Source organism: Ursus americanus, chromosome 6, assembly GCF_024610735.1.
Source record: "Ursus americanus isolate L20-20 chromosome 6, mUrsAme1.1.p, whole genome shotgun sequence".
In the NCBI taxonomy this organism is placed as follows: domain Eukaryota; kingdom Metazoa; phylum Chordata; class Mammalia; order Carnivora; family Ursidae; genus Ursus; species Ursus americanus.
The window spans coordinates 71,964,325-71,974,928 of NC_142132.1; the positions used below are offsets into that span (position 1 = coordinate 71,964,325).

At 58.1% G+C, this 10,604-nt stretch overlaps 1 pseudogene; it reads right to left on the reverse strand.

Moving 5' to 3' along the window:
- Positions 1-297: 297 nt before the first annotated feature.
- LOC123783059 (histo-blood group ABO system transferase 2-like) lies at positions 298-9,669 on the reverse strand (annotated as a pseudogene).
- Between the last annotated feature and the right edge of the window lie 935 nt (positions 9,670-10,604).

Consider the following 10,604-nt stretch of genomic DNA (forward strand, 5'->3'; position numbering starts at 1 on the left):
CCTGCAAGAGTTCTTCACTCGAGGAGGAGTCATGGACAGCCTGTGTGTCTCTTCACCCCAGCAAGTGAAAGAACCAAGCCCCAACGCTCAGTTTCCAAGAGAAGCAGAATTTCCATGTACTCTTCAAGTCCAGATTCACTGTGTGCTGCAAGGATGACTGCATTTCGCCACCAGGTAAGTGGGAGCAGGGGAAGGGCTGTCTAGGCCTGGGGACAGCCTCCTCCCCTCTTACGTGGCCTTGGGCGACCCCAGGGAAAGCCTTCCTTGTTCTCCTTCCCTCAGAGGGAGGAGCTGGCTTCATTCTGCTGGGGCCCGCACCTCATCCTCACTGCTGTGGAAGAGCCACACACTGGAATCTGGTGTCAGGAGTGTGGTCTGCCACTGCTCCTAGGCTCCCAGCCAGGGGCCTGGTGGCTGCATGGAAGGGCTAGATTGCTTTTGGGGGCAGGGGGATACTCACTGGCGACGCCACTCACCATCCTCCACTGCACTCTGCAATCCAGGCTCTGAGCCCAGTGTTCGGTCAATCACCAGCACCCCACATGTTCCTGCCATGGGAGGGATCATTCAGCATCACCCCATTGCACAGAGGAGGAGAGCAAGGCCCAGACAGGGGAGGCAAATGGCTCCAGTCACAGGGCTGGTCAGCAGAGGAGCTGGAAGGCCAGCCCTCCCAAGCCCCTGCTTGTCCAGCCACAGACTCCCTGAGCCGAAAGTGAGCCCTCCCCTGCCTGCCCAGTCCCACTGGCCCCTGAGTTTGATGATGGCCTGTTCTTCTTGGCCCTGAAGGTGTTGCTGGCCAACTAGGAGGGGGAGTCCAGCTGGCAGGACAGGCTATAGCTACAGGACAGAGTGACACGTCTGAGGTAGCAAGAGCCACACTCTAGTCTCGCTCCCAGAGCCTGCCGGGAGCGGGAATCTGGGTGTCCTAGGGCCAGCACGCAACAGGTGTGCTGACCAGAGAACCATGGCCCCCAGGGAGAGTCCACTCTGCCCTCTCCCCACTCCTGCCTGGCCACACCTCTCCTCACCGTGGGGCTCCAGGACCCGGAACCAGGCCCCATAGGGCTGCTCAGGCTCCAGCTTGTAATGATTTTGCAGCCCCTGGAGCAGCTGGATGTCCTGAGGCTGGAAGGAAGACTGGCTACAGACAAGGACTGGGTTGGGGAGGATGTGGGGCCTCGTTGGGGGGCAGGATGGGGCAGGGGCTCAGTCCTAGGGCCCTTGCTCTTGTCTAAAAAGGGCTGAAATCCCTGAATGCCCACGGGGTCGCTCGTTACATAACAACCCCCTCACACTTGGGCATCCTGGTGGCGGGCCCCTCCTCTCCCGCCCCTCGGGCCTCCTTCCTGCCCCTCTGACTCCAGCCAGGGCTCTGGCCAGGGACAGGTTAGACCTCTGTCTGGGGTCCTGCCAGGAAGATGTGGCAGAAGGAGGAGAGGAGAAGGGGAAGGGGCTGAATGATCTCCCTGCCCTGAGTCAGCCTCCACTGCTGCCGCTAGGTCCTCTGGCCCAGCCATGCACTTCGCTGGACCCTGGGAGGGAGTCTGCATTCCAGGCCAGCTGGGTGGGGGGTATCCAGTGACCTTCACATCCCCAGATGTCCAACCCACCTGGCCTGGCGCCTTGAGGCTTGCCGCCCCAGGGTGGACATGGTTCTGGGGCTCAGCAGACTTTGGGGCCACAGAGCAGTTGGCGGTGTTGAGGGAACATGCGGAACTGGTCAGGTGTGGAGCCATCGGTCTCGTGCACATCAGCCGCAGGGCTGGGTCAGGGCACAGGGGCTGTGGGCAGGTCCCCAGTGCACACCTGGCCTGCCACACCCGGCTGGCCCTCTCGGTGGAGAGGCCTGTGTGACTGGTTCACCTGTCCTCCACCTACCCTGGAGGACTGGTCACTGTCATGCATTTCCATGTCCAACCCTCAGGGACAGTTGGGAACCTGAGGTCAAGAGAGGCAGGGACTGGCCTAAGACAAATGAGGGGTGCAGAGTCCAAGAAGCAGGGCTGCTCTCCAGTCCTAGGCCAGCCTGAACCCTCCCATGAGGTTCACGTTAGGGGTGAGAGCCCCTAAGATCCTTGGAATAGTTTCCCACCTCGTCCCTTGTGAGGACACAACCTTGGGCTTCCCTGGCACGTAGAGGCATGTGCACCTGCGTGCACACACACACACACACACACACACACACACACACACACACCGCACTCTGACTGCACAGCTGGGGGACAGAAGGGAAGGACACCCTGGGAGGGGGGGTGGGTGACGAGGAAAGAAGAAAGAGGTCAGAGACAGCTGGGCCACGGAGCAGGGACATCAGGACTCCGGGCAATAACCCAGATCCATAGCATGGGGAGGGGAGACACACCGGGCTGATAGTGAGGGGGTCCCCAAGGGGTCCAGGCGGATTGTCAGGGCACTGGGAGAGGAAGGGTCAGGGTCCAGTGTCCACCACCACCCTCGGCACCTGGAAGTAAGAAGAGACCCCCCAAGTCTGGACAGGTCTACAGCACAAAGGCCTCAGCTTACTCTTCTGTCAATTGGGCTGTAGAGGGGGGAGTACCTAGGGTCCCACAGGCTTGTAGAAGAGCCTGCTGGCCTTGGATCTTCATCCCTGACCCACTGTGCTCCCAGTCCTGGGAAAATGCTTTGTACTCCCTCGAGGTCCTTCTGAGCAGAGGGCAGCCTGGGGGCTTGGGGGGCTGAGGACCTGGGTATGCAGAACGTGGCACAGCACTGGACTACTGGTCTGGGGACCATGGTCAAGACCCTCCTTGTTGCAGCCTCAGGGTCCCCATTTGGAAGAGGTTCCAGAGTCAGTGCTCTGGCCAGGGTGAGGAGACTTTAGAAAGGAACCGAGCACCAGGACAGGAGAGGGAAACGGGGACAAGGGAGGCTTCTGAGGTTTCTCACATCACCCCCAAAGCCCAAGGTCCTGCTCCTTGGAGAGACACGGAAACAGAGAGACAGAGACAGAGACAGAGAATGAACACAGAAGAGAGGGAACCAGGAGAAGTCACAGACTTTCCTCAATCAGCTTGGAAATGACATCCCATCATTTTGCCCCATTCTATTCCTGATAGCAGAGTTACACAGGCCATCCACCCGGGAAGGGAGGGGATTCCACAGGGATGTGTGACCAGGATTCAGGAATGCCGGGAACCACTGTGGGGACTGCCCAGCACATGGGCGCAGACGAGGCCCTGGGCCTGAGCCTAAACCTAGTGGAGCCCCTGGAAGTCTATGTCGCAAGGGGACAAGGTTGGAATCAGTTCATTGCAAGGTTCCCATGGGGGCTGGGAGACAGGCAGGAGAGGGTTGGCTTTGCTGGACCCCAGAGCAGACCCGGGACCCTCTGAGCTGTGTTCCATGCCCCGCCCAGCCTCTGGTTCATCCTTGCATTGCCCAGTGTGTGCCCCAGCCTCCTGTGACAGCGGGCATAGAACAGATCCAGAGGTTCTACCCCTGATGGATCCCTAGAAATAGAAGCCAGACACCCCACTGTGCAGACGAGGAGCCTGGGGAGGCGCTGAGAGGCACAGGGTCTGTGCAGGGTCACTGCTCTGGGCATGAGCAGGAGCCCGATCTGAACCCAGCTCTATGTCCTCACAGCGGGAACACCAGCTGCACCCAGGCCTCCTGGGGGCTGTGCGTGGCTGTGTGGGTGTCACTCCATGGATGGGGCATGAGGTGGAGGGTGAGCATTGAGCAGCTTGGAGAAGGGAGCCCTTGGAGGCTCTTGTGTGAGGAGGAAGTTGCATAAGGGGACCCCAGACAGTGGTGACCTCACTTCCCTGACAACGGAATTTGGAACCTCGGTAACCAGGCACCCACATTCCAGGGACAGCCCCCTACCCGGCTCATTTCGTTGGAGATCCTTGAACAAGAACGCGTTTGTGTTTGCAGCCCAAAGTCCAGAGGCTGCAGGCTGAGGAAATGCACCCTGCAAACATTTTCCCTCACTGGGGATGTCGTGTCAGGGTTCCCTGACGCCTCTGGCCATTCGGCAGGAAGGACCAAAAGGTGACACCTGGAGGCCCAGAGCTGGCCAGCCCGGCCCCACACCGCTCTGATCGGACCTGTGCAGCCCCAGGTCCATTCCTCATGTACGTGTGTGTGTGTGTGTGTGTGTGTGTGTGTGTGTGTGTGTGTGTGTGTGTAAAAAGGGCTCATGTAGGGTGGGGCCACCCTGAGCGGGTGCAGGCTGATGAGGGGTCAGATGCCTGATAGTTGGGTCATGTTCACACCCCAGGTCAAGGCTGGCTGGGTGGGACGGGGTGTGCTGGGGCTGTGCCCTTCTGCCCAGAGTTTATCCTGAGAGTCCTGCAGGTATGGGGACTGTCCTGGGGGCAGGGCTGTGCACACACAGTTCTGGGCCTGATCTGGGAGCAGCAGGGGGAGTGGGCAAGAGGACAGTGAGGATGGCCGGGCAGGGCTGTGATGGCTCTGGTCCAGCTACCGGTCCCTGTCTTTGCAGAGTGCCACAGAGGACAAAGGTAAGAGGCTGACGGACACCCACTCCATCTCCCTGACAGACGGAGTGACTGCAGAGAGCTCTCCAGGAGCAGGTGCTGGGGATTGCCTGGGGAAGTCCTCTGACACCACCCAGACCACTGCCCATGGTGGGCCTTCGCTGGACTCTGGTCTGGGAGCTGGAGCCCACAGAGGCCGAGCCTGAGGGGGAGAAGGCTGGGGCTGGGTGTATGTGGGTGTGTGCACATGGGTCAGTGCTGGATCACGCATGGAGGAGCCCCCAGAGGCTGGTGTGGGGCCAGAAGCAAAGGCTGAACTCAGAGCACCCAGCTGGTGGACTGCAGTCAGGGAAGGCATCCCAGTGAGGCTTCCTTCCTGGCTGCCTCTTCTCTGGGAGGCCCTGGGCTGGGTTCTGTCTCTGCAAAGGCACAAGGACAGGCAGGCACGCACGTGGGTGAGCTTTTCTCCTCTCACAAGTGTGAACCCATCTGATGCCTCAGAGCTGCCTCCAACTGCCCCTTTCACGGATTTGGAGGAGCCCCGTGCAGGAGCGGGAGCCAGCGCACCCCCAGAGCCGGAGGACAGTCCAACTGTTGCTAGGAGGGCCACCTGCAGCAGCTGCTCAGCATCAGCAGCTCTGGAGGGAGAGGTGGTGTCCAGAGTGACTCCTGCAGGAGACCGGGAGCCAGCAACTGACCTCACACCTATGCAGAGAGAAATGAGGTGGGAGAGCCTGAAACCCTGCAGGAAGTGCCGGAGCCTCTGCCGGGAGAGATGCCACCAGAGGAGGGACAGCCTGAGCCTCTGCAGGGAGATAGGCCACCAGAGGAGGGAGAGCCTGAATCTCTGCAGGGAAAGCCCGATCCCGACGCACCCCCCTCCCCAGACAGTTTCATCCCCCCCCATGTTCTTTTCTCTGGTATAGTAACTTATTTTATCTTTTTTTTTTTAAGATTTTTATTTATTTATTTGACAGAGATAGAGACAGCCAGCGAGAGAGGGAACACAAGCAGGGGGAGTGGGAGAGGAAGAAGCAGGCTCATAGCGGAGGAGCCTGATGTGGGGCTCGATCCCATAAGGCCGGGATCACACCCTGAGCCGAAGGCAGACGCTTAACCGCTGTGCCACCCAGGCGCCCCTATTTTATCTTTTCATGTTCTATATACTGTATATTATTTGTTTTAAATAAAATTATTTGTTTTCGATTGACCAAATCATGAGCATTAAGTACATTCCCAACGCTCTGCCACCACACCACAGAACACTGCTGCAGAATATCTCATTCCCCAAAAGAATCCCTGAATCAGGAGCCCTCCCTGATCATTTTTCCTCCAGCGCACACCCTGGAACCCCCTAAGCTGCTTTCTCTCTCTGTTCCTTTACCTATTTTGGATGTTTCTGTAAGTGGAATCACGCAATAGGGACCTTTGTGTCTGCCCACCTATTTTCAAAGGGGACTCGTTTTTTTTGTGTTTATTTGACTAGAATTTCCCTTACTCGATGCAGAAATCCCCGATGGATTACAGATGAGAGGTAATCACAAAAGCCTCTTTAGGAATTATGGGCACAATCTCGGGGCCAAGGCCCCTGTTCCGGCTGGGACACCACAGCCTGGCCCCAGACAGGACATGGCTGGTTCCTCCTGCGGCCCACCCAGAAACCAGGGAAATGCAGAAAGCTGGAAGACATACCACAAAGGGCAAAATTATTGCTCACAACCCAAGGCCAGAGAAAGGTTTCCCATGCTTCTGGTCCAAACCATGATCCAAGTCACTGGGTTCCACAGGGACAGAGGCCAAACACATGCAAGTCCAAGGGGGAGGATAGGCATTCGGGGAGTACATGTCAGAGACGCGGGGACCTCCAGGGGAAGGACTCCAGCAAAGGAAACCCCATGGAGGCAGCGCTGGTCACCCTCAGACCAGCAGCAGTTGTCTAGTCTGGGGACCAGCAGCCCTGGGGAGAACGTGAGGAAGCGGAGGTCCCCTGCAGGGCTTCAGGCCTGTGTTCTTTCTGTCAGTGGCTGGCAGAAGAGGGGGCACCATTGATGCAGGAGAGAGCCCTCCACAGAGAGGAGGGGGCAGGCGCTCCCCCAGTGGCTGGTGCACTTGGGCGGGCTGAGGGGTATCAGCGGACAGCAGTCCCTCAGCTGGGCCCCCTCCTCAGGCCCACCACAAGCCTGTCTGGATGGCCTTTGTCCCCCAAACACAAAGTCTGGCCCAGGAACTCTTCCTCAAACCCCGACTCCCAATCGTTTATACTCAGCTCAAGTGACAAGAAACAGCCAATAGTTTAGGTGGTGTTGGGCACACAGAAACATTTGTTTTTCTAGCCCATGCTGTAACATTGCTGACATTTTTAAAGGTCTCAGGCTTTGATTCAAAAACGGTAGGATGCCGGGGACCCCAGACAGCTTTCTGGAAACCTGCCTCTGTGCCTTGCAGCCCTCCCATCCCACCAGCTCTGCTCAGAATCCCTCCAGGCCACAGACCCACAGTTTTGGGTCCTCAGATGGCCCAGACGACGTGCCTTCAAAAAGCGATCCATGCGGGGCAGCAGGACACAGTGAGGATTCCAGCAATCCCCCTCCCAGAAAGTGAGGGTACTGCTGGATGAGCTGTCTGACTAGGGATAGTCAGAGCTTCCAGGCCCTTCTTCCCTAAAGCTCCTCATCATTCAGCCTTTCTTCCAGTGATTCTGCTTGGTTTCTATTTGCCCCAACTGTTATCCATTGCCCTAGGCAGCAGAGACTCACATATGCCTTTAAATGTTTTGGACAGTGAATGCCCTCCAGTAGCCACCTCACTGCGGGAGAGCTGGTGGCAAGGAGGAAGTCACAGAGGACTCCAAGGGTCTGGACCTGGTGTTTCCCTCTCCTGAGATGGGGACACCCGTGGGAGGAGCAGGTGGCCAGCTGGTGTGGGGGGCAGGCACCTGAGGTGGGCAGAAAGGGTAGGTGAGGCCCGAGGCCCCGGGGTGTGTGTCTGGCATCTGGACTGAACAGGTTTTCAAAGCTGCAGATTGGCTGGGATCATATTCAGGCTGAGGAGGAAGATGAGGGGAGCAGAGGGGACTGAGGAGGCTCGGCTTAGACAGGAGAGGGCTGAGCCACTCCTTTGAGGGAAAAGTGGGTCAGGTCCAGACTCATAGGGACAGAGCTTGAGGCCACTGTGTTATGTGAAATAACCCAGGCCCTAAAGGACCAATACTGGAGGACCCCACTTGTGAGGGACGGAGAGCACTCCAGTTCATAGAGGTGGAAGGAGCTGCTGGGTGCTGGGGCTGGGGAGGGGGAATGGGGGGTTAGGGTCTCCTGCGTAGAGGTTCAGTTTGGGATAATGACGAAGTTATGATGGTTGGAGGTGGCATGTGCAGGATAGTGAATGTACTTATTGCCACTGAATTTTACACTTCAACGTGCTTAACGCTATCGATTCTATGTCCATTACACCACAACGGGAAAGTAGTGAGTGAGAGGATGGGGCCATCGCCAGTCCCAGGAGGGCCCAGGAGCCAGGATCCTATATCTTAGTTCTCGCTCTCACGCTCTGCCCCTTGCTGGTGACTGAGCTCACAGCAGGCACTCAGTAAATGCTTGCTAAGACGCAGTGCAGGCAGATGTTCCAGGGAGAGTTCACAAGCGCAAGTCCTCCCATGGGAAGTGAGGAATCCCAATAGGACGTGCATCCAGACGGAGCCAGTGCCCACGTTCCACAAACACCAGCACAGAAACAGCCATTTAAAAGCAAGGCAGGAACCGGGAATAACCCAGAAGCCCCCGTGCCCCTGCAAGCTGAGCTCGTGGCCATGGCCGAGGCCTCTGGTGGTCAGGGGACTGGGGTTCTGAGAGGTTGCTCTGCGCACCCCTGACCCTGAAGCCCCGTGGCCGCAGCGTGGCACGAGTACTGGGAGGGAAGACCCCACCAGGGCCTGTTCTAGCTCCACGGCTGCTGCAGGGCCGCTCCCAGCCCCACCAGGCGGTGTCTGTTTAGAACCAAGGAGAAAACCTTTTCCCTCAATTGTTCTTTTTAAAGATGGCTGCCCGGCATTGACACAGAAAAACATCTGACATAAAACTAGAGCCGTTCACAGCTGCAAATGACCCAGAAGTGATAAAAATGCACCGACCACAAAGAGAGGAACTTGTGCCCCCAGGCAGGCCTCCCGTGAGCCCGTGTGGTGGGAGCCCTGGACGCGCCGTGTGGGCAGTGCTGGGCTCCACAGTCTCCCTCAACGGGACAGAAGTAGGAACCTGCTCTGACAGCTCCGCTCAGAGCAGCACCCCCTGACCGAGACGGGGGCAGCCCCTCACGAGTTCCAGATGTCCTGGTCATTCTTGGGGTCAGCCCAAATCTCAGCTTCTTCATGACCCGGGGCCAGCCCAGCAGCCACGGGTCTCACAGGTCCTCCGGGGACAGCACCGTGAAGGGCTTGTGGTCCAGCAGGTACCTGTTCAGGTGGCTCTCGTTGGGCCACACGGCCTCAATCCCACTGGCCTGGTCGACCATCATCACCTGCTGACAGGCCGAGGTCAGTCGGTGAACCTTCACCTCTGACCCCCCAAAAAAGGCCCCCATGTAGTAAAAGTTGCTCTGGTCCCTGGGGATGTACGCCTGGGACTGTGTCCAGTGCTTGTAGCTGAAGTTCTCGCGGGCCAACCCATAGAAACAGGGGTGCTGGGTGCCAAAGAGTGGGGACAGGATCTCCACGCCCATGTGGTCACAGAACTTCATGTCCATGTCTGCACACACCAGGTCAGCCACCTCCCAGAGGAATCGCTGCTCCCAGGAGCGGCTGACCATCGCCATGCGATGCACGGACAGATCCTCCCAGGGTGGGGCGCCAGGGACCTTGAGGACCACCACACTCTGGCTCTCCCGGAGCGGCACACGGGGCCGGCAGCTGGCTGGTCGGTGAAGACATAGTAGGTGACCCTGTGTCCACCATGAAGTGCTTCTCCGCCATTGGCAGGAACAGCTCCAAGAAGACCATGTAGCTACAGGGACAGGGGACAGGGCTGGAGGAGGGTCACTGCCAGAGGCTGGTGGCAGAACCCCAGAGCTGGGGGCCATGGACACGTGCACCTTCTTTACAGGGGCAGGCCCTGAGGTGCTTTAAGCAATAGCCACCTTCTGGTCTGTCCTGAGCAAATCTGCCAGTGGGGCCTCCCTACCTTCTGATCCCAGAGATGGGGGCCATCAGTACCCCATCGAACAACAGAGAGCTTGAGGCTTCCGAGGCTGGAAACACAGTCAGTATGCTGAAGCCAGGAACACTCCCCAAGTGCTGAGCTCTGGGGCATCCGAAGATGCCCTCCCCTGACTGAACCCCTGCAGGTCCTGTCCCCACCTGCCAGGAGTGGAGCACCTTTGGGCACAGCCCTTGTTTCTATGCCCTACAGACTGGGTAGAACCAGAAGGGCCAGCCACCTGCCCCACTTTACTTTGAGTGGGCTGTGGCTGGCCCCCACAGAGCTGTCTCTACCTCCTGTGGGGTCTTCCCTTGAAGGCTACTGGGCATCCTGCTGACAAGGTCCTCGGTCAACCTCTGGTATTCCTAGGAGGGGTCACCTTGAACTCCCCTAGCTCAGGAATCAGGTGCAGCCCGGGGGCAGGGAAGGGGAAACAGGACCCCTGGAAGAAGACAGGGCTTGCTTAGGCCCCAGCCTTGAATCCAAGGGTGTAAGCTTCTGGGTCCAAGTCTGTATCTCCCTGGTCCCAAGAAGTCAGAAGTCTTGTCCAACTCGACTCATGTGGCTGGTCTCCCATGGAGAGGACTACCTGCTACCTACCATGGGAACAGCAACTCCCTACCATGGGGACAGCAGCTCCCCCATCATCAGCAAGTATGGTGAGCACCCCAAGACTGATTATTTTGCTCAGGCACCAGGTAGGGCTACTTCCCTGTACCTTCCCCATACCTGGTAGGTTAGTAAATTGCTCACACAGGAAAGGCAGGGACTACACTTAAAGAGGGGACAACTACACACACCCCTCAGGGGGCAAGTCCGGGCCCAGCCAATGCGGGAGAAGACAGACATGAAGCAGGGAGAGAGAAGAGTGGTCCTGGCAGAGGGCACAATGAATGCAAAGGCTTAGAGTCAGGCCTGAGGCACATGTGGGACAACCACACAC